This window comes from Pongo abelii, chromosome 1 (genome assembly GCF_028885655.2).
Source record: "Pongo abelii isolate AG06213 chromosome 1, NHGRI_mPonAbe1-v2.0_pri, whole genome shotgun sequence".
NCBI lineage: Eukaryota > Metazoa > Chordata > Mammalia > Primates > Hominidae > Pongo > Pongo abelii.
This window is the reverse complement of record NC_071985.2, coordinates 6,032,052-6,057,076: the sequence shown is the minus strand read 5'-3', so window position 1 is coordinate 6,057,076 and position 25,025 is coordinate 6,032,052. Positions and strand designations below refer to the sequence as shown.

Genomic DNA, 25,025 nt, shown 5'->3' with positions numbered 1-25,025 from the left:
TAACCCCAGAGGAGGCTGAGCCATGATACCCATTGTCAAGCAACAAATATTTAAGGAGCCCCTGAGGTATGTCAGGCACCATTGTAGGTGCTGGGACAAGTGAATGTGACCAGGAAAGTCCCTCCCCTCTCAGAGGTTCTTAAGTTGGAGGACAGAAAATACAGAAATATAGAGTCTAATATAACAACAGGGAGTAATAAACACTTTGAAGAAAAATGAAGTGGAATAAGAGGGTAGGGTTGCCGTAGGGTTCTCTGGGCAGTCTTCTATGGGAAGGCCACTTGTTTGGGCAGAGAAACAAAAGATGTCTGAAAGGAGGACTATGGGCCCCCCATAAGTGCGCTCCGGTCCGCGCACAGGGCAATGGGCATGTAATTCCTATGATTAAGACCTAGAGTATGTACACTATTCCTGCAGTAGACACTGAGACTGCCTTAGCATGTTTCACAGCATCTGAGTTGCTCCGTTGGAGGAAAGTGCATGTGATGGGCGTTCATTTGCTTCCGCCATCAGACATATTCTCTACCTTTGTCCTTCCTACAAGATTCCCTAGGAAGGCAGGGCTCAGTGGCTCACGCCTGTAATCCCAGCAATTTGGGAGTCCGAGGCGGTTGGATCACAAGGTCGGGAGTTCAAGACCAGCTTGGCCAACATGGTGAAACCCCATCTCTACTAAAAATACAAAAATTAGCTGGGCGTGGTGGCACGTGCCTGTAATCCCAGCTACTCAGGAGGCTGAGGCGGGAGAATTGCTTGAATAGGGACCCGGGAGGTGGAGGTTGCAGTGAGCCAAGATCGCACCGCTGCACTCCAGCCTGGGCTACAGAGTGAGACTGTCTCATAAATAAAGAATAAATAAATAAATGATTCCCTAGGAAGCTGACTCCCACTGAATGTGCCACTCAGGAGTCCCTGCTCTCTGGATTACGATTGAGTTTGCTCAATGCAAGGCCCCAGCAGAAATGTTGAAAGTAAGAGCAAATAGATACTTAACCATTCTTTAAAACAACAATGATGTATACTTCTCTGGCCTCAGCTCCTGTGGGGACGCTCCGGTGCCAGTCCCTGGGTGCTTCACCATTTTTAGTTAGTTCCTTAACCTTGTAAACAGACCCTTCACTAAACTCTTCCTAGTTAACCCTTTGAGAATGAAACCATTTCCTGCCGGGACTCTGACAGACACAAAGAACCCACAGCCGACTGCTGGGTGTGCGGCAGAGCTAGCGCATGGCTCCACACTGCCATCTTGGGGGCTGGCACAGGCTGGCACCGAGTCTGGGGAAGGGAGCTGGGGCTGGAGGTGTGGATGGGAAGACCATGCATAGTTGCTTCCTGATCAGCTCTTTATCTGATTGAGAGTGAGGCAGGGAATATTAGAGGGAAACTTACAGTGGAATTCAGGGCTGAGGCTGCTATTCTTTTGCTCCTTGTAACTTCCTACGGTGTTGTCACCATCCACATACTTCTCTGTGGGGTTGGTCTCAGAGCCAGGTTACCTCGTCTTAGGTCCAGTGGCACCCTGACTGGCTTGGTGTCCTTGAACAAGTTACCTAGCCTCTCTATATCTCAGTCCCTCAGCTGTAAAATTAAAAAAAAAAGAATAAGAGTACCTACTCTATAGCATTGATTTGAAGATTGAATGAGCTAGTATGTATACAACGTTTAGAAGCAGTGCCTGATACGTAAAAGGCTCTCAACAAATACTGTCCTTTACTAGTATCCTATGTGTCTGTATCAGAGTTGGGGGAGTGGGAGGACAGAAGGAAATGGGAGAAGGTAAAGAGATGGGCAGATGATCTCTAAAGTCTCTCTGGCACTAACGCAATTCTTTATTATGTGTTTTGTCTGGCTCTTCATATTGATAGCTGTTCCAGAGGCAATCAATACCTATTAGTCAGTTTTATTCTTATTTTTTCTGTCTGATCTTACAGGGGAGCAAACTGAGGCAAAGCATGAACTTACTTCTCAGGAAATTAACCATTATGTTGGCAATCACTGTGATTATTTGAATGGCAGCATCTGGACAAATTTAGTCACATGAAGCACAGAAGAGAGATTTCTCACGGTTAAAACGAAGCTCTCTTTATTTGCTTCTGCTGATTAAAAAATCAGAGCTAAAGATACTTAAACACTACAGTTAAAATGCCATGGCTGTCTATTGGCTTAATGAATTCTCTTATGAAATCAACTCTAAAATGTTATCCATCATAAATCACGAAAAACCATTTTTCTTATCCTCTTTAGAGCTTTGCAATTCATCTTAAAGATCAGTGTTTACATTCTCTTCTGTAGGTTGTACAATAACCTTTGGCCAGAAAAAATAAAAGTCTGGCTTTCTGACTCATAGGTGTGTTCCCTTTAACAGAAAAAGAAAATATGTCCTCTTTAAAACTGGTGATCATTGGTCACCTCAATTTTATTGAAGTTCACTTCTGACCTCTTTAGATGTAGTTCTCTACATAAAACTGCCCAACAGAATTCTCTGTCTGAATGCCTCCTCCACAAACACAATTTTAAGAACTAAAATCATCATCTTTCCTTCCAAATGTGCTCTCCCTATGTCCCCAGGGCTCTCCATGTGTAGAGCTGAGACCATTTGCCACTCAGTTTCCTCACCCAATTAATTACAAGTCCCAACAATTTTCCTTTTTTTTTTTTTTAGACGGAGTCTTGCTCTGTCACTGGGCTGGTGTGCGGTGGTGCAATCTCAGCTCACTGCAACCTCCGCTGCCTGGGTTCAAGCAATTCTCCTGCCTCAGCTTCCCAAGTAGCTGGGATTATAGGTGTGTGCCACTACATCCAGCTAATTGTTGTATTTTTAGTAGAGAGGGGGTTTCACCATATTGGCCCAGATGATCTCAATCTCTTGACCTCATGATCTGCCCACCTTGGCCTCCCAAAGTGCTGGGATTACAGGCGTGAGCCACCATCCCTGGCCCAGTTTTGCCTTTTTAACATCCCTCAGCTCTTCAAATCCATATTCTCTTCTCTAACACCTCCCCATTCCCCAGCTCATAATGAACTCTTGAGTAGATTACTACCATCACCTCTCAAGTTGTCTTCCTGGCCCCATCAGCCTTGTGACCTTCAAGTTCATTCTCCACATGGATGTCAGAGTAACTTTCCAAAATGAAAATCTGACCACGTTACTCTCTTGCCTAAATCTGCCTATGGCCGCTGTTAGGAGCAAGTCTAAACTCCCGACACTGGAACATCAGGTCTTCGTGCTCTGTTCACTGCTTCTCTACCTCACCTGCAACCAACACCACTCCCACATCCATATTCTGCTCACTGTGTATCATCAACATGAACAGGAGGTGGGTGTTTCAGTCCCCAAGAAGACACTGGGCCTTTTCAATCATCTACTGCTGTGTAATAACCACCCCGCAAACTGACCACATGATTTAATTTTGCCAGGGTTCCTTCCCTGGGCTGTGTCCAGCAAAAGGGTTTACTGAGCTGGCAGGTCCAAGATGGCCTCCCTCACAGGACTGGCTGTTGATGGGAGCCTTGATGCTCTTGGGCTCACCCCTTATCCTCGTAGGTTAGAGCTTCTTACAGTGGTTTCAGGCAGCATCTGAAGACAGTAAAAGCAGAAGCTCCAAGGCTTCTTATGTTCTAGCCTTGAAAATTACACCACATTGCTTCCTTCATATTTTTTTTGGCAAATCAGGTTGCAAGGCCTGCCCAGATTAGGGTAAAGAGCCTCCTTTTCTTTTCTTTTCTTTTTGAGTTGGAGTCTCGCTCTGTTGCCCAGGCTGGAGTGCAGTGGTGCGATCTAGGCTCACTGCAAGCTCTGCCTCCTGGGTTCATGCCATTCTCCTGCCTCAGCCTCCCGAGTATCTGGGACTACAGGCGCCTGCCACCACATCTGGCTTTTTTTTTTTTTTTTTTTTTTTTTTGTATTTTTTTAGTAGAGATGGGGTTTCACCGTGTTAGCCAGGATGGTCTCGATCTCCTGACCTCGTGATCCGCCCGCCTTGGCCTCCCAAAGTGCTGGGACTACATGAGTGAGCCACCGCACCTGGCCAAGAGGCTCCTTTTCTTGATGAAAGGAGTAGTGAAGTCACATTGCATGTCCTTGCAAAGGGACATGCAGACCACATTAGTGAGAATATGTGCCTATATTTTGCAATCTCTAACGTGGGCATAAACTAAATGTTTTCCAAAGGGAACAGGGCAAAACAAAAAGGACCTTGACCACTCCTTTGGCCCTGAATAAATCCAGGAAGCCTAAGAGTATGACTATCCTGAGGTAGAGAGAGGGTCACATGCTGGATAAGAGGTACCTGGGCTCTCCACTTACAAGAAGAGAGCATGGTTACATTTATAATCACCATTCCCAACATGCTGTGAGTGCAGGCAGCTACCAGGAGGAGAACAAAGGAAATAACCAAGACACCCATCTCTAAACCTGTTAATTTAATCACACGGAACACTTCTATTTAAAATTCCCAGGAGTTAAGATGTAAGAATGCTTATCAAGGTAAATGCTGTTCACATTGCTTGGAGTGTCAGACCTAGATCTCTATCCATCAGAAACAACAATATCAATAACAACAGCAACATGATGATGGGGCAATTTCTGAAAAGCACCATGTATTTTATCGATACATGTCCATTGCAGAAAATCCAGGTGAATCCAAAGAAGAAATAAATGTCTTCCACAATCCCATAGCCCAGAGCTAACTAACCACTATAAAGAACCCAGTGTGGTTTTAACTAATGGACCAAAAGATGCTCATCAAATGCTCTCAGCTTTCCTGAGTGCCAACAGGAAACTTCCAGCATCTCTGGTCTCTCCAAGGCTGCAGGTGTCTTTGCCCATAGTGCCTGTTTTATGTCAGGGAAAGAATCAACCTGGGAGCCAAGCCCAGGAATCAGGATGACCAAGACATACTGGACAAGGAGGGAACAAACCCATCCAAGGACACTCAAGGACAAATCAAGCAAATGAATTCAAGGGAGACCTGCTCATGGTCTGTTTTGCTGCTCAGCAAGGCTGGGAAGCGCAGTGGAAGATCATGCATTCCGCCCCTGGGACTCCTCTGCCAGAGCCTGAGAGCTTTCTGCTGCCCACAGGCTAGGGGTAGGACAGTTGGAATTGATCCATGCCTTCTAGCTAGATGGTGGGTCCCCTCAGTCTTGGGCATGGTGACAGCCCAGCATCAGACAGAGGTCAATATCAAACTAGAAAATTTAATAAATGCTGTCAGATTTGTAGACCCCAGGAAAATATAAACTGCCAATCACGGAGGAAAAAAATCTCTCAATGATCTTATCTTTATGATTCCCTTGCTGCCTGGAAATTGACATTTCCTTGGGGATAATCTGGTCAAAGGATTGGTGAAGGTGGAAGGGAGGCAACCTCCGAAGGTGGGGCCCTCTGCTCACCTGAGACTGGGAGGGCCTGAGGTAGGTGTCTGTGGGGGCTGGGGAGGAGGATGGGAGCAGTGCTTCTAGATGTTGCCACTTTCTCCTCATTAGATAATAACAAATGGGTGATTTCCCTAGTCACTGCAGTGTGAGGAAATCTACAAAAGTAATTTCCCAATACACTTTACAGGATAGGTGGAGAAACCCATGAAGCACAACTGCAGTGGGTTATAAAAAACGGCCTTCCAAGTTGAGCAATAAATTCGTTCAAGCAGCCATTCTGAAGGACAAACGTGGCTCTGTATTTAAGAGGGGCATTCCAGCACTTCTCTAGCCACTAGGTTGACAATGACTCACCAAAGCCTCTGGTAGCCACCACAGGACGCCCAGAGCATACGTTTTAAAGCTAAACACCGAACTGCAGACTTCGGGAGTAAGTGAGCTGATTGGTTTTTATTTTGTTTTACTGCTTTTAACATTACAGTAACTGTTATAGGTTCCAGCAGGCTAACTGGGTAGAAATGAGTTTGGTTTCATTTAGCCTCTCTAAAGAGAAAGCAAGTCAGTAGACCAATACCTAATAAAAGCAAAGCTGCCAACAATTGAAATTGCCTGGGCTGCTCTGTGTGTCCCACATGCATGGGTGTGGGTGCCAGTGTGTGTGTGTGCACGTGTGCATGCATGTGCATGTGTGTTGGGATAGAGTAGGAAGAAAATGGGAAATAATAAGAATGTTCAGTCCATAGCCTTTCATTATAAAAAGGTGAGCTGTAATAAATACTAGTGCCACATTTAGCCAAAACTTTACTCCAGCCAAAGGTGATATTTTCATGATAACGTCCTGTGATTGCTTTGTTCTTCATCTTTTATGTTCTTCCTAGATGGGCTCAGAACATGCAAGAATTAAGTACACATCTTATTTTCCAGTGATAATGCTACCAGCAAATTCTGTTGTTTGTATAAATATCAGACACGTTTATATAACTAAACTAGTGCTTTTTTTGTTAATTCAGCAAGAAATTAGACCAAATGGTGGCTTACTGCTGCATTGATTTGGCTATCAATTTGTTTTCACTTTTCTGCAAAATATTTAATACATTATTAAATTGAATTATGCTGATGCCACAGTTGTTCTTATCTCAATTATCTTAAAATTCATTTAATCTTTTTCCTTTGGCTTCATTATTCAAATTTTAACTTCAGTTCTCAAGATTTTATCTGATGGAAGAGATGGAGTCAATTACTAAGGACTCCATTGTGCTTCATCATGCCAGAGTTGTAAAATAAATCTTTTAAAGGAAATTTACTGTGATTTTTTTTTAATTTAAGAGCTTCCTCTCCAGTTGAGCATGTAAGAAAATTATACCAGGAGAATACAGTAAACTCTATGAGGCAAGCTATAAACATGTAGCATTGTGATTAGGGCTGGTTCTCCTTCTAGAAACATGGTAGGATTGCAATTTCATACCATCCTTGAAGTTAGAGAGAGCCATGTGACTCATTTAGCCAATGAACTGTGAGCAGAATGACATATCACTTCCAGCAGAAGCTTTAAGAATCTGAGAGACATTCATACATTTTCCATGTGCTGTAGCCTTATACCCAAAGCCTGGGTCCCAAGTGACCATGACAGGTAGAGCTCCCTGTTGAGCCACAGAGATTTAGGGAATGGCTGTTAACACAGCATAATCTAGCCCATCCTGACTAATCCGATATTAACATGTATAATAAAGAATTCTATCAACACTGAGGGAAGATAATTAGTTAAGGTCCTAGGTTGCAAGTCTCAAAACCTCTTCTAAGGATTGTAGACAGGAAATTAAATAACTTCTAGTCCCCAGAGTCCCCAATCTCCTACCATCACATCCTAATATGACAGAAGTAATTCCTGAGTTGCTTCTGAAACCAGAGCTTCCCTCAGAACCCTTAGCCTGCCAGATGGCTTCTTGGAGAGCCCTCACTCACTTTTCTCCTTCTGCTATTGCTGCTCATTCATTACAGCTTTTAAAAATTCATCTTTATCCAGGAACCTCGCTTCTAGAAAAGTCATACAGGTGCTTCCAGGAGGCTACATGGACACCCATATTTCTCTAGCCACATTCATTAGACAAATGCAGCAGAGAAGAGAAGCCTCAATAATTATTATGACATGGCATGTCAGGATACCAAGTAAATTGCATTTGTAAAATGTGATTTTCTATTGGTGTTCACTCCTGCTCTACTGACATTTGGTAAGTATTATTGACTGACTGACTAACTAATGTGGTCATTAGTCTTCATAAAGAAAGGCTCTCTATAAAAACAGAAGGATGCCCTTTTTCTGCCATTTAATATGTAAGAAATTGCTTCAGATAGAAACCAGAGTTGCCTGATTACTATCAGCACAGGAGAAATGTATTAATGTGCCTTTCTAGTAACAGGTTTTTAGAAAGTCAAATATAAACAAATCTGTCTATTTGTGTGTGTGCATGTGGTGGTGGGGAGGGAAGAAAAAGGGAGGGGGAAAGAAAGAGAAATAAGAACCAAGTTTATTGTACTGTATTCAGCGGGAAAAAATTTTCCCAAGGTCCTAACAGAAGAGCAAAGTGCCACTGTCAATAGCCTCAGTAGTGTTAGGGTTGCTTTTATTTATTTATTTTTCCTTTTTTTTTTTTGGACAGAGTCTCACACTGTCACCTGGGCTGGAGTGCATTGGCGCAATCTGGACTCACTGCAACCTCTGCCTCCCAGGTTCAAGTGATTCTCTTGCCTCAGCCTCCCAAGTAGCTGGGATTACAGGTGTCTGCCACCATGCCTAGCTAATTTTTTTGTGTTTTTAGTAGAGATGAGGTTTCACTATGTTGGCCAGGCTGGTCTCAAACTCCTGACCTCATGATCCACCCACCTTGGCCTCCCAAAGTGCTGGGATTACAGGCGTGAGCCACCGCCCCTGGCCCGGATTGCTTTTATAGCCAGTCTTCAGGTGCCCACTGTAGGAACAATGTCATTTAACCCTCGGGATTATTCTGTGCCAAATCTGGATAATGACTAATATTCAACACAGATATTCTCAGCTGAGAAGAGCAATTAGCAAATTCATAAATTAAGTGCTTCCTTCCTTTTTAGTCAAATACAAACGTTTGTTAAAAGATATTATTTTGCTTTAAACTTTTTCTCTCAGAAATAAACAGATGTGTGAATTCCCCAGTGCTGCTTGAGCCTCACACCATGTCATCCTGCCAGGCACCCAGATCCAGTTCTAGAGTTTCACATGATCATGAGTGTTGGTTAATAAGTCAATGTGAACTGGGAGGGGAGATTTTTCAGGAGTGCCACAGGGCTCTCCCTTTAATCACATACACTCCCTGCTTTTATTGGAAAGTGTACAGTGATGTCAGAGTGCCCCAGAACGGAGCTAGTTGGAAGACTACAGTCACAGGGATGCCTTAGTGAATTAATAAGGTTTTAATTTCTGGCTCTCAACCATGTAGATGCAAAAGTTGATTTATCAATACGTGAGAAAGGATGAATCTTTCTGAAGGTTATGTCATCACACTCACTAAACACACAGAGAATAATGTATAGAATCTGAGTGCCATGTTATCAAATTATACTGAGACTCTTGCAGTCACACAGGCTGATATGTAAGCATCGTCATGCCTAGTACAGACTCTCCCTGCAGATGAAATTATATGGGTTGCTAAATTATAATCAGAACAATGTTTGGTGAGCCAAAACTACAACAAGGGAAGCTAATTGGATGAATTTATAAAAATATGCCTCAGCCAAAATAGCTTAATGCAGTCTCCCTTACCATAAGGATAATTGCCTAAAGGGACAGTAATATTAAAGACACTAGGAATAACCTCTCTACTTTGGACAGTAGACCTGCATAGCCCATTAGGCCTCAATGAAGTCTTATGCAAGACCAGAAGCCAATTTACCATTTTAAGGTGATTCTCCATGTTTCTGCTCTAACTGTGATTCACAATACTCAAGACACCAAATCAGGATGTTCCCTGGAGTGCAGGGAGCTGTCCGTGGTCCTGAGCAGCTCTCAGCAACCCGAAGATTCTACTGACTCCTCATCAGACTTCTTTCTCACTGGAATTTTACACCTGGGCTGTTAACACCAGCCCAGGTCAAATTCAAAGGAGCGAAAAAAGCTCATTATGAAGGGTAAAATCCAAAACATTGTGCATAAAGATATGTGTGGACAACTTTTATACATAAAGATTTCATAAAGCCAAAGAATCCGGAAATGAAAAGAGATACACAAAGAAAAATGATGGTAAATGAGACATTAATTTACCCTTCTAATCTCTATCACAGCAAAAAGATAATTAAAAAATCCACATGAGGACCACAAAATACACAAAAATTATGTAGCAAAGCCTATAGCCTGAAAAAGTAAACATTGAAATTTGTACGTCCATAAAATGTTTACAAAATTGAGTACATATTACACATCCCGCCCCAAAAACATCTAAGCAAAGTAGAGAATGTAGAAGTGCTACAGATTATATTCTCAGATTATGACACAACAAAACTAGAAATTACAGCAAGGAAATTTAAAAGCTTTCTCTTAAATAATTCTATGTCAAAAAGAAATCCAGGCTGGGTACAGTGGCTCACGCCTGTAATTCCAGTACTTTGGGAGGCCAAGGTGGGCAAGTCACTTGAGGTCAGGAGTTCAAGACCAGCCTCATCAACATGGTGACACCCTGTCTTTACTAAAAATACAAAAATTAACTGGGCCTGGTGGCACATGCCTGTAATCCCAGCTACTCAGCAGGCTGAGGCAGGAGAATTCCTTGAACCCAGAAAGTGGAGGTTGCGGTGAGCTGAGATTGCACCACTGCAGTCCAGCCTAGGTGACACAGCAAGACTCTGTCAAAAAAAAAAAAAGAAAAGAAATCCAAATAAAATTTCCAGAATGTGTGGAAAATAGTGACAATAAAAATATTACACATGTGTAATCCCAGCATTTTGAGATGCCAAGGTGGCAGGATCAGTTGAGGCCAGGAGTTCGCAACCAGCCTGGACAACATAGGGAGACTCCATCTCCACACACGCAAAAAAAATTTTAAATAGCCAGGTATAGTGGTACTTCTTGTAATCCCAGCCACTTGGGAGGCTAAGGTGGGAGAATCACCTGACCTCAGCAGTTCAAGGCTTCAGCAAGCCATGATCATATCACTGCACTCCAGCCTCAGCAACAGAGCAAGATCCTATCTCAAAAAAAAAAAAAAAATCACATGTGGGAAATAGCTATACCACAATAAAAATAAATGTATTCAGTATGAACAACAAAAAGCTAGTAAAGGTTGAACAACTATCCCTAGGAAACTGGAAATAATGTATTAATAAATATGAAGGAAGGCTAGGCACGGTGACTCACATCTGTAGTCCCAGCACTTTGGGAGGCTGAGGCAGGCAGATCACCTGAGGTCAGGAGTTCCAGACCAGCCTGGCCAACATGGTGAAATCTTGTCTCTACTACAAATACAAAAACTAGCCAGGTGTGGTTGTGCACACCTGTAATTCCAGCTACTTGGGAGGCTGAGGCAGGAGAATCTCTTGAACCCAGGAGGCGGAGGTTGCAGTGAGCTGAGATCATGGTACTGTGCCTGCACTCCAACTGGAGCCACAGAGTGACACACCATCTCAAAATAAATAAATGAGAAATCAGAAACTAATAAATTAGGAAACAGAAACAGAACTAATTTATAAATCAAAACACTATGCCTTGAAAAGAGGGAGAAAAATTCTGAATTAAGGAAGGGAAGAGATGGTTGGAGAGGAAATGGGAGAAGGCAGAGATAATTGAAGGAGCAAAAGCATCTGGAGAAGCAAAGCCACTGAAAGATGAACAGGGCTCTGAAAGAAATGCTTGATTGTTATCTTTTCAAATGACTGCAGTTCCCAGTGACATCATTTTTCTCCTCCTGGCGTCTGAGGGGCAGTTCACTTATCTCCTCCCCTCCCCTATTCCTCACCCCACACTCAAAACCAGTCTATGCTCCTCTCATTCTCATATGACAGATTTCAGATGGCATTCTTATTTCCCTGATTTCTTTTTGAGATAGCTTCCATTTCCCTCCTCTATATAAAACCGCCATTTATCAAATGCCTACGTGGACCAAGCAGTCCATAAGGGCTTCACAGACAGTTGTACTAAACTCATGCCAAAACTTTCAGGTTTTATACCTACCTTATAAAGAAATTGAAGCTTATAGAGTTTAAGTAATGTTTCCAAAGCCTTGTGGCTAGTAATTCAAACCTAATTTCTGCCTACTCCAAAGTCTATTTTTCCTCATGATACTATACTGCCTCTTCATGGATAAAGACAGAGATTACATATTAATAAAATTTGCACAAAGTCGGCAAATTGTTGGAAGGGAAGGCTAAGATGATTAATAAAATCAAGAGCCAGATGATCTTAACAACCTGAAATAACTGGCTGACAACCAACTTGAATAACTCCCTGCAGGTGAAGTTCAAAGTACTATTTGGGGGTTTTAAAAAAGTTTGGCTGGGGGCAGCGGCTCACACCTGTAATCCAAGCACTTTGGGAAGCTGAGGTGGGCGGATCACAAAGTCAGGAGTTCAGGACCAGCCTGGTCAACATGGTGAAACCCCATCTCTACTAAAAATAAAAAATTAGTTGGGCATGCTGGTGGACGCCTGTAGTCCCAGCTACTCGGGAGGCTAAGGCAGGAGAATCGCTTGAACCCAGGAGGCGGAGGTTGCAGGGAGCCGAGACTGCACCACTGCACTCCAGCCTGGGCGACAGAGCGAGATTCCATCTCAAAAAAATAAATAAAATAAAATAAAATAGTTTGATATATTCAGAATCAGGGAAGTCTGTTGGGTGCAGTTCATTTGAAAAATTCCTCAGCATTTTAGTCGTCTGTATAGTCCCTCTATCTGTCAGGGTCCTAGCAGGAAATTGTTGCACTCTCATAGGATTAAGCAGAAAGAGTTTAATGAAGGGTCTCTTTCCAGGGTTAAGGGAACTGCTAGGGTTTAGATATTTGACCACTCCAAACTCATGTTGAAATGTGATCCCCATTGTTGGAGGGGGCGCCTAATGGGAGGCGTTTTGGTCCTGAGTGTGGACCTCTCGTGAATGTCTTCATGCCATCCAAGTGAGTTCTTGCTCACTCTCTCTTTTTTTTCTTTTTGAGATGGAGTTTCACTCTTGCTGCCCAGGTTGGCGTGCAGTGGTGCGATCTTGGCTCACTGCAACCTCCACCTCGCAGGTTCAACCCATTCTCCTGTGTCAGCCTCCTGAGTAGCTGGGATTACAGGTGCCTGCCACTATGCCTAGCTAATTTTTGGTATTTTTGGTAGAGACAGGGTTTCACCATGTTGGCCAGGTTGGTCTCAAACTCCTCACCTCAGGTGATCCGCCTGCCTCAGCCTCCCAAAGTGCTGGGATTACAGGCGTGAGCCACCGTGCCCACCTAGTTCTAGCTCTCTTAATTCCCACAAGAGCTGGTTGTTAACAAGAGCCTGGCACAAACCCCTTCCTCTCTCGCCACGTGATCTCTGCACATGCCAGCTTCCCTTCCCCTTCTGCCATGAGTGGAAACAGCCTAACGCCTTCACCAGAAGCAGATGGTGGCGCCATGCTTCTTGCACACCTTCAGAAGTGTGAACCAAATAAATCTCTCTTCTTTAAAATTACTCAGCCTCTGGTATTCCTTTATAACCACACACACACACACACACACACACACACACACATACACACATGCACGCACACAAAAGCAGACTAAAACAGGAACTAATTAGAAATGGTGAAGCACCGAGGGACTGGCACCAAGGCTTCCCAACAGGAGCTGAGGCCATAGATAGAAGGACACATTCATGTTATTTTTTTGTAATGGTTATTATTTGCTCTTACTTTCAAAATTTCTGCCAAGGCCTCCCATGAACCAAACTCAACTGGAATCTAGAAAGCAGAGAACCTCAGTGGTGCATTCAGCAGAAGTCAGCTTCCTAGGGAATCTTGCAGGAAGGGTGAAGGTAGAGAATCTGGTGGGGAAGCAAACAAATGCCCATCACATACACTTTCCTCCAACAGAGCGACTCAGATGCTGTAAAACATGCTAACTCAACCTCAGGATCTGATTACAGTAACATACAATCTAGGTTTTAATCATCAGAAATCACAGTCCTATTGTCTTCTGCACAGACCCAAACACACTTGGAAGTCATGTTCAGTATGAATACCTCACAGAGAAGGAAATTTACACACGAGAAGTACATCCAGAGAAAGCCAGCTGGCATGTCAAACATTCAAAAACTCAGGGTGTTTGGGAAAAAAAGACTCAAGGAGACAAGTATGAAGCATAACCTGTGACACTCCATGCGGCAGATGTTAGACACATGCAAGAGAGTTGTTGGAAAGCGGAATTTATCTTCATATAAACAATACTGAGCTAAATCTCAATATTTCAGATCTCTAGAACTATCCATTAGTGAAATGGATTGCCAATAGAAAGAGTAATACCATATCACTTAGAATACAATCATGGACGAGGCTGCCACCTGCTGTTGGGGGCCACTGCAGAAGAAATTCCAGAACACTGGACGGGAGAGCACCTCACTTTCCTTACAGCTCTAAGTTTCTGACTCAGTGACCTGATGTCAGTACCATATACACAAAGACCCACTTACACAGATGACTGTTCTTCACACTAGGCCCGTGGAGACAGGTATAAAATTCTGAATTTGCTCAGATACCTTCTCCGCCACTGACATCTAGGCATTACATAATTCATGCCTTCATATTTAATCTTTGAAGTTTGCTACTTCTCAGAGAGACCAATGAGTAGTGACCAAATATCCTGAAGCTGAGAATGCTTCTACCTCCTCTCAAAACAACAGAATATTCATCAAAACACAGCAGTTCTGCACTTAACTTTAGGCCTTTTCTAACACCTCGTTTCTTGGCAGTAACTGTGGCCAGAATAGCTCTTTCCACAGAGAAAGGACCTTTTGAAAGGATAGGGTCTCTAGATAGAAAAGCAAATGCCTCATTCCAGAAGGTCTTCGAGAAAAAAATGCTGTGGTGATAACAAAGATAACTGATTATAATCTATTCTGTGAAAAAAGCTTATGAAACAGTATATGTATCTAGTCCCTAAGAGCTGAATGTCTATATATAAATATAGATATATACACATACTCTCAAATAAATAATAGTTATCTCTAACTAGAGAAATTCTAGTTGCCTTATATTTTCTTCTTTTTCCTTACTATATTTTCTACAATAAACATGTGTTTTTAACAAGAAAAGTCTTTTCTGGTGTGCTTTTTAATTTTCTTTATTTAAGCGAGAGTGAGGCTACATAACTACATGGCTAGGTAGACTTTTAGAAAACTTGGCTGCTCTAGAAAATTGACATATCCTGATTTCTTCCATAGCTTGGATCTTGACCTAGAGGGAAATATAAAAATGTTGATTTGAAGCTGAGGAGTGCCATTTTCACTGCTGAAGCAGTTTCATGGATCATGAATTGGAGAAATGACTTCAGCAACATAGGTGTTAAAAACAGAAAGCACAAGTGACCCACAACAGATGATGGAGAACAAAGAGCAAGCTGGGAAAAGTAGTGGCCTTTAATACACACACGATTAATTACCTTTGGAAATGAAGCAACACTCCGCTCTGCTCACCAAATTCCCTTATGCAATTATAACTTAAAATGGCTCATTTTATAAAACCCAAGGGTACCAAGTGATGTGCCACAGGCAGGGTGGAGGGAGCGGTCAGTCCCCACGGAAGCAAGAAGGCACTGTCTGCAGAGAATTGAAAAAGAGTTATGACACTGAGTAAAATTGGGTCGGCTTTTGAAAAATCACTATGCATCAGCAATGCTACCTGCCCTTGGTACATCGCCAAGGGCATCATAAAAGCCCCAGTGGAGAATTTGCTGATGGGACAAGGGACTTCCTTCTCCAATCTTGAAGAATGTAGCTTTTATGATGTTTGGTATATACCTCTATTCCCCCTCTTACTTTTGTATTTTCCTCCCTCTCTTAGCTTCTCGTCTTCTGTCTGTTTTGGTTTGTTTATTGGGTGGCAGGAAGAATATGTATTCCTTTAACTAGAAATACAGTCAATGGGGTCACCTCTGTTCCAAAAACCTGAAAAAGGGCCAATTTAAGACTGGATAACTTCTGTTGATTTGTTCCTTTCATTAGCATAACATTCCATTTTAACTTGATTTTACTGTCACATTGCTTTCTTTTTTATTTAAAGGTTTGCCCCTGAAGGCTGGGCATGGTTTCTCATGCCTGTAATCCCAGCACTTTTGGAGTCCGAGAAGGGTGGATCACCAGGTCAAGAGGTCATGTCCATCTGGCCAACATGGTGAAACCCCGTCTCTACTAAAAATACAAAAATTAGCTGGGTGTGGTGGCGCACACCTGTAGTCACAGCTACTCAGGAGGCTGAAGTGGGAGATTTGCTTGCACCCATGAGGTGGAGGTTGCATTGAGCTGAGATCACGCCACTGCACTCCAGCCTGTCGACAGAGTGAGACTTTGTCTAAAAAAAATAAAAAAAGTTTGTCCCTCAAATTTCCTCTGTTCTTTGAAAACCTAATATTTTTCTTCTTTTTTTCACTCCTATATTTATATGCAACTTTTCTATAAATATTGGGGCTTGATCACCCAAGGACAATGCTTTTGAGATAAATTTTACTTCTTATATGTTGTATATTATTTTTCCAGGTATCTTATCATGTTTTTATGCCATTGTGCTATTAGAATTGTATCACTTTGATTTTGCAAGGCTAAGTAGTTTCTCCGTTGCATCTCTGATTATATAAAGTTAATATGCCTACAGATTCCACAGGGCCTGAAATACTTTCAAAATTGCAGGCTCTCCTTTTTCATTCATATGGTATTTTTAGTTTTGAAATTCTTTTCAGGTAAAGTTGAAAACCAAGTACAGAGCAAACATCCAGAGGAACAATCCTATTCTTACAATCCTACTGTTTTAGTTCAACTGGATCTATCTCATTTTAACCACAACGAAACTGAGACATAAAGAGTGCTTTTGGTTTGTAGACTCGTATAAACCCCAGAATTCACACACTACACAAATAGCAGCAGGAAAGGCCAAGGCATTGAAAATGCTAGAACATGGTTCCAGTAGGACCCAGTGTTAATTCATTTTAAGAGTAAACTTTTTTTTAATTATTATTATTTTTTTTGAGGGGGAGTCTTGCTCTGTTGCTCAGACTAGAGTGCAGTGGTGTGATCTCGGCTCACTGTAACCTCCACCTTCCAGGTTCAAGCAATTCTCCTGCCTCAGCCTCCTGAGTAGCTGGGATTACAGGTGCCTGCCACCACACCCAGCTAATTTTTGTGTTTTTAGTAGAGACCAGGTTTCACCATGTTGACGAGGCTGGTCTTGAACTCCTGACCTCAGGTGATCCACCCCCACTTTGGCCTCCCAAAGTGCTGGGATTACAGGCATGAGCCACCGTGCCCGGCAAGAGGAAACTTTTATAGCTCTTTTTCCTTCTAATATTCTTTAAAGATAATGAACTGAATCTCCATAGTATCGAATGTGCTATCAGGTAGTAATGCAAGGTGCTGAAGGGAGGTACGGTCACACTGGAGATGTTTAGCACTCTGAACATGCCTCTTTCAGGTTAACTTATTTATAAAAAATAGCTGTACCTTGGGAGCCACATTTTTTCAACAAAGTTATTTAGTATCGCTGCATTGTGTGAAATTTTATCAGAGTAGTGAATCACTTAAATGGACAAAACTTCCAATCAATCACAGAAACAAAGAGCATTTCAAAGATAATCCCCCTCTGACACCATTATGGTTCTTTACACAGCCATGTAGAAGTACCTACAAATAACAAGAATTAGTGTTATCATATATGCAGAGAGTAAAATTGTGGTTACCAGAGGCTGGAGAGTGAGGGGATCAGAGACACATTGGTCAAAGGATACCAAATTTCAGTTAGACGGGGGGAATAAGTTCAAGAGATCTATTGTACATCATGGTGACTATAGTTAATAACAATATGTTGTATGCTTGAAAATTACCAAGAGAGTAGATTTTTAAGCATTCACATGTTTTATACTGTCACAATTTATTCTTACAATAATTCTGGGAGGTAAGTGTTATTAAGCGATTTAATGGTTGAGAAGAATGACGCATTTTTACCCATGGAAACGCACTTCAATAATAATGGTTAATATTTGTTTTACCTTAAACACCCTAGTATGAAGTATATTTTATACAATTTGACAAAGCTATTCACCACTAAACATAACCTAGTGACCTACAAAAAAATAATTATGTGTTCATAATATGTGTTTACTGAGAGAACATCTTTAGCCCTAGAGAGAAGTTCTCTTATTCACGCTTATCAAAGACTCCTTATATAGGAATAGTTTACTACCAATAAAGAGACTGCACACAGGCATTTAAAAGTGACTTTCCCAAATGTTACATAGCAGATCAACAACCAATACTGGAACACAATACACACATCCTTACCTCTTATCTACTCTGTAAGCACTCAAAGGAGACCTGTTTATTTAAAAATTATGAAACTGTTTGTTTGTTTGTTTTTGAGATGAAGTCTCGCTCTTGTCCCTCAGGCTGTAGTGCAATGGTGTGATCTCGGCTCACTGCAACCTCCGCCTCCGGGGTTCAAGCGATTCTCTTGCCTCAGCCTCCCGAGTAGCTGGGATTACAGGTGCCCGCCGCCACGCCCAGCTAATTTTTGTATTTTTAGTACAGACAGTGTTTCACCATGTTGGCCAGACTGGTCTCAAATTCCCGACCTCAGGTGATCTGCCCGCCTCAGCCTCCCAAAGTGCTGGGATTACAGGCGTGAGCCACCACGCCTGGCCTAAAACTACTTTTAAAAAACTTTGGACATAGTGCCTTAAATTTGTGATTTATATAAATATCTCTTCTATTTTCATAAATTTTACTAGGAAGTAATGTTCCAGGATACACCGAGAAATCCTCATATGAGTTTCTTAAAGCTACGATGGCAGAGGCTACTAGTAGCTTCCCAGTATCTATTCTCCCACGTTTCTTACTAACACGAACCTGATTTTAGCTGGGCACACTGACATCTGGAATAAAAGACTTATTTCCTAGGATCTCTTGCAGTCAGGTGAGGGCCTATGAATAAGTTCCGACTGAAGACACACAAGCAGAAGTGTTGAGAGAGATTTCCAGGAAGTCTCTTTTATGGATCTGGCTTATCTAGGAAAAGTACTCTTTTGCCCTTTGGCCTCCCTCATCTTCCTTGAAAACCGCAAAGAAGTCTGTAATGGCTGGAACCCTAACAGCTATTAAGAACCCTGAGGTGACCACAGGGAGTAAAGTCACATACTAGAGTGGACAAAAGATAGAAGGAACCTGATTCCCTGATGACTATGAAACTGTCCTCCAAACCCTGGTCTACCTATGTCAAGACTTTTATTTTATGAGACCCAGAGATAATAGTCTGTTCTGGGAGGCAGAGGTAGGGATTCTGTTATATAGAGCCAATCTAACAAATACAACCATCACCCAAATACAGCTCCCCACTCCACTCACCACAGGAAAACTGAACTGATAGGCTAGCCCTGTAAAAGTCCCCTCACTAAAAAATGACAAACAGAAAATTAAAGAAGCAGACCTGTAATCCCAGCACTTTGGGAGGCCAGTGTGGGCAGATCTCCTGGGCCAGGAGTTTGAGACCAGACTGGCCAACATGGTGAAACCCCAATTCTGCTAAAAATTCAAAAATTAGCCAGGTGTGGTGGTGCACGCCTGTAATCCCAGCTACTCAGGAGGCTGAGGCAGGAGAACCGCTTGAACTTGGTAGGCGGAGTTTACAGTAAGCCGAGATGGCACTACTGCACTCTACCCTGGGTGTGAGCAGGAGAAAATTATCAAACTGGAATAGAAATTCCCCCTCTGTCAATGGTTGATTTAGTGGTCTCAGACCAGTTCACTGACACAGAACAACTAAAAACTCTAGGCAGAGATTAAAAAAAAAAACAAAAACCCTAATTGTTTCAAGGTTTCAGAAATGTATGAAGACAGTGAGAATTTGGAGGGGCTAACATCCAGAAGAGGAAGGAATCCACAAAGTCAGATCAAGCGTCTGGGGCCACCTTAAACCTCATTATAACTGTTGATTCCCAAAGTAAAAGCAGCAGCCAAGAGGCAAAGGAACACAGCAGAGGTACTGGCAGTTTCACAGAGCTGAAAACACGAGAATCAGAGTTCAGGGCCCCCTGATGAGGACAGTCCTGATAAACACCTCAAGATTTTGATTGGAAACCCAAAGACCTATACCTGGAATAAAGTTCAACTTCAAACAATCTCTATTCCTGATCCTGATCCTACCTTAGCCTAGTTGATTGCTGAATAAGCAGTCAATCAAAAGAGAGAGAAACTAAACAGAAGAAATAGATCCCTGGAGCTTCAGATACTGGAATGATAAGAATGGCCAAGAAATTAAAGTACAAGATGGTAAATTTTGGCAGAAAACTAATGACTCTATGAAAGAGTCAAATGGATTTTCTATAACTGAAACTTTGGGAGGCCGAGGCAGGTGGATCACGAGGTCAGGAGATCGAGACCATCCTGGCTAAAACAGTGAAACCCCATCTCTACTAAAAATACAAAAAAAAATTAGCCGGGCGTAGTGGCGGGCGCCTGTAGTCCCAGCTACTTGGGAGGCTGAGGCAGGAGAATGGCGTGAACCTGGGAGGCGGAGCTTGCAGTGAGCCAAGATCCCGCCACTGCACTCCAGCCTGGGCAACAGAGCAAGACTCCATCTCAAAAAAAAAAAAAAAAAAAATATATATATATATATATATATATATATAAAACTGAAAATTTCAATGACTAAAATTAAGATATTACCAGATAGGTTTAACAGCAAATTCCATAAAGTTGGTAAGAAAATAAGAATACTCAAAAAATGGAAAGAAGTAGAAAATAAAAGCACTGAGAAGCATAGAATGCAAATTTAGAAAAGAGCTTAAGAGACATATCAGACATGGTAAAAGGTTTAACACACATATAATCAAACTTTCCTAGCTCTGTTCACGGAAAGGGCCTGGGAGCAGCAACACCTCAACAGCAACGAGCACACCTGCTACCTAGAACCTGGTTTCTAAAAACCATCCTCCTCTAAAAGAAAACAGGGCTCTTTGAAGAAATGGTAATTTCAAAGCTAGAGCAGAGAAGGTATAAGATGAGCCCAGAATATCTTTTTGTACAAGAAAGTAAGGCCATGCTCAAAGAATGATGGAGACATGACCAAAAAAAGCAGAGAAGCCAACTTGAAAAGATTCCAACAGGCCAAATATGGGACAATTTGAACATCAGAATAAAATAGTGACAGTAACAGAATTATAACCCATTGAAGAAAGTAGGAATTCATGACATCATATTAATATAAATAAAAATTGAATATTGAAATTTATTAAGGGAAATTAGATATTTATGTAGTCTTAAGGTATCTTCTCACAAATTACGTATTACTTACAAAGGGGAAAAGTACAGCTTGGCAGGTGAGAATCTTGGCAGAACCACTTTAATCAATAGGTTTAGTTGAGCATTATCAGTAACAGAGTAAATCAAAATCATGAGCCACTTGATGGATACAATGAGAAAACAAAGCATCACTTCTGTGACACCCTACAAAAAATGAATCTAATAATGAGGAAACATTAGGAAAAAAAAACAAAACTGAGGGATATTCTACAAATAAATTGTCCTGTAATCTTCAAAAATTTCAAGGTTATAAAAGTCATGAAAAACAGACAATCTTTTCCAAACTCAAGGAAACTAAAGAGGCATGAAATCTAAATGATTAATTCTGGATGTCATCTTTTTGATATAAAGAACAGTATTGAGACTATTGATGAAATTTGAGTGGGGTCTGAAGATTTGTTGGTAGTAGTAAGCTCAAGTTAATTTCCTCACTTTGATCATTGTACTCTGGTTTTTTAGAATGTTCTAGTCAACAGGTAATATGAATTAAACTAACTGAGGGTGACAGGGCATTATATCAGCCACTTATCAATAAACACTACAGAGAAAAATAGTTCCTTGTATTGTTATTGCAATTTTCTTTAAGTTTGAGATTGCCCCCTCCAAAACAGTAAGAATTTTCCAAAGCAAACAAAAGATATCAAGCCACAGATTCAAAGTGCTATAAACTCCATGCATGATTAGTTCTCACTCATAGGTGGGAATTGAACAATGAGAACACATGGACACAGGAAGGGGAACATCACACACTGGGGCCTGTTTTGGGGTGGGGGGAGGGGGGAGGGATAGCATTAGGAGATATACCTAATGTTAAATAACGAGTTAATGGGTGCAGTACACCAACATGGCTCATGTATACATATGTAACTAACCTGCATGTTGTGCACATGTACCCTAAAACTTATAGTATAATAAAAAAAAATCATACCTAGGTATATCACAATAAAACTTGACCTCGGAGTTTCTAGCTCTCAAGACCAATTCCTCTCATCCTGCCACTAACAGATTTCTCCAAACATCTCTGCACCTCAGAGTGCAAATACAATGAAACATTTCACTCCATTGATAGGAAGGATCCTTCACTATCCTCTACCAAGGACTTCCTCCTTTGTTGCTTCAGAATTTTATTGGAAAGGAACATCCATTTTATTCAAAGTACCTCCAAACCTGCAATCCTAAAGTCCAGGCAACTCAATCCCAAAAATCTGCTGTAGATGCCCAAAGGCTGTGATAATTAAGTCTTCAACATTTCTACCTTTATGGCTCCCAGTCAAGATAGAGCTGCACCAAGTTCAATTCCATTTCTCATCAAAGATGATTTTTTCCACTTTATGATCAGAACTATACAACCTTCTTGCTTTGTCTCAGCATGCTGTTGCACCCACTGGCAAATTCTTAGGTAAGACAAAAACACAGCCTCAAGGGCAGGTAGTAGTTTTTCCAGAAAAAGGTAAGGCAATCATTTATCTTGGTTTGCCCAGGAAAGTCCCAATTTATACACATATGTTCCCTCAATCTGTAGGCTGTCTTTTCATTTTGTTATTTCATTTAATTTTTTATTATTTATTTATTTTGTAGCATCAGATCTCATTATGTTGCCCAGGGTGACCTTGATCTCCTGGCCTCAAGTGATGCTCCAACCTTGGCCTCCCAAAGTGCTGGGATTACAGATGGGAATTACCGCACCCAGCCAATGTGCAGAAGGTTTTCAGTTTGATGTAGTCTGATGTAATCTTACCTATTTATTCTTGTTGTTGCCTGAACTTTTGGTGTGATATCCAAAAATATCATTGTCAAGATCAATATCAAGAAACTTCCTCCCCTATGTTTCTTATACAAATTTTATGGTTTCAGATTTTTCATCCACTTTAATTTTATGTATGATGTAAGATGAGGGTCCAGTCTCCCCAGTGGTGGATATCCAATTTTCCCAACACCATTTATTGAAGAAATTATTCTTTCTCCTTTCTCCATTGTGTTTTCTTGATGTTCTTGTCAAAAATTAGTTGAGTTTTATATGCTTGGGTTTATTTCTGGGCTCTCTATTCTGTTTCATTGCTTTATGTCCTTTTCTTGCCAGTGCCACAGTGTTTTGATTACTATAGCTTTGTAATATAATTTGAAATCAGAATGTGTAATGCCTGTAACTTCGTTTTTCTTCTCTAAAGATTTTTTTTTTTTTTTTTTTTTTTTGCCATTTCAGGTCTTTTGTGGTTTCATATGAATTTCAGAATTGTTTTTCCTATTTCTGTGAGAAATGCCATTGACATTTTGATAGGGATGGTGTTGAATCTATATAATGCTTTGGGTAGTATGGACATTTTAACACTATTAATTCTCCCGATCCATGAACATGAAATATCTTTCCATTCACTTGTGTCTTCTTCAATTTATTTCAACAGTCTTCTACAGTTTTCATTGTGCAGATCTTTCACTTCCCTGGTTAAATTTATTTCTAGAATTTTATTCTTTTTGATATAGTAAATGGAATTGTTTTCTTGATTTCTATAAATTATTTCTTATAATACTCATACTAACACTAAATTATTTTGATTTGTCAGGTGGAAAAGTGAGGCTCGAAGAGGTTAGAAATAACTTTTCCAAGGTCACAGAGCTAATTGTCACAATTATAACTCAGCTCTAGTATGTGAACAAAGATTTTTTTTTTATACCAAACCAAAATTATTTATTTCTACTCCACTGCTCTGTCATGGTGAGTTTTAGGTGCTAATGGGAAAAGGTGCTCTATGATGGTGTCCAGTAGACAATTAAAATTCAAATCTGGAAATGAAATCTGGACTGAAGATTTTTTTAAAAATTAGCTCTCATCACATGCAATCAGTTGTAGAAAACCTTAGCATGGCTGAAATTTTTCATATTAAGAAAAGACTAGAACTTGGCCAGGCTCAGTGTCTCACGCCTGTAATCCCAGCACTTTGGGAGGCTGAGGCGGGTAGATCATCTGAGGTCTGGAGTTCGAGACCAGCTGACCAACATGATGAAACCCCATCTCTACTAAAAATACAAAAAATTAGCCAGGTGTGGTGGCACATGCCTGTAATCCCAGGTACTTGGGAGGCTGAGGTAGGAGAATCCCTTGAACCTAGGAGGCGGAGGTTGCAGTGAGCCAAGATCGCACCATTGCACTCCAGCCTGGACAAAAAGAGCAAAACTCTGTCTCAAAAGAGAAAGAAAGAGTGAAAGAGAGAAAGAGAGAAGGAGAGAAGGAGAGAGAGAGAGAGAGAAAGAGAAAGAGAGAGAGAGAGAAAGAGAGAAGACTACAAATTGAGCAGGAACCTGGGAGGACCTATTGCTTAAGGGATGGGCCAAAGTAAGTTAGGGCAAGAGGCCAAGGTATGCCAGAGACCCAGGACAAAACACAGTGCAGAGTGATCAGACAGAGCCAAATGGGAGGGTCATCTATGGCAAGCCCTCCCAAGTATGTGTGGGTGAAACGCAATTAAATTCAAAATCTCTCAACCCAAAAATTTTCTCTGCAAACAATTAGAGAAACAAAACAGTTCATTATTGAAGAAGCATTAAACCAGAATGTGATGTGCACTATAGGCATTCCCCTAAGACACTCAGAATCCACAAAGACAGAAAGCAAGCTCACCCTTTTATACCGCCAAGCAGAAACAACCTATTACGTACATGTTCTGAAATAAACAATAACTAATCCTCAAGAAGAATTGACAGCACCATTTGTCACATAGTTTATCCTTGATTAACCTGGCAATGGGGGTTACCATCTATGTTAGTTAATTTGCTTTATACAAAGGAAAATAAATGTTTCATATCTTTGTGACAGGAGGTAGTTTTGAAAGTTGGAGCAAGGCACCCACTATCACCCAAGCTAAGTGTATACACTTCCACAGAACCTGGGAGACAGGGGTGCTATTTCCTTTCTTCCTTGATGTTTAAATTCCAAAGGGATTGTTTCCATGTATTTGAGAAAGACCCTACCCCTGGGCCATAAAGCTGCAAAAGGGGCTAGCTAGTTTTCCAAAGGGTTTACATACGTTTCAAAGACAGGAGGAAGAATTTATAATGACAAATTTTCTGAAGTAAATGCTCTACGGATGGAGAGAGAAGTTCCTTTCCCTATTTTC

The 25,025-nt window shown here is 41.3% G+C and overlaps 1 pseudogene; it reads left to right on the top strand.

The window, feature by feature from the left end:
- The first annotated feature begins 3,473 nt into the window (after window positions 1-3,473).
- On the top strand, window positions 3,474-22,630 carry LOC100449911 (uncharacterized; annotated as a pseudogene).
- Window positions 22,631-25,025: the final 2,395 nt, after the last annotated feature.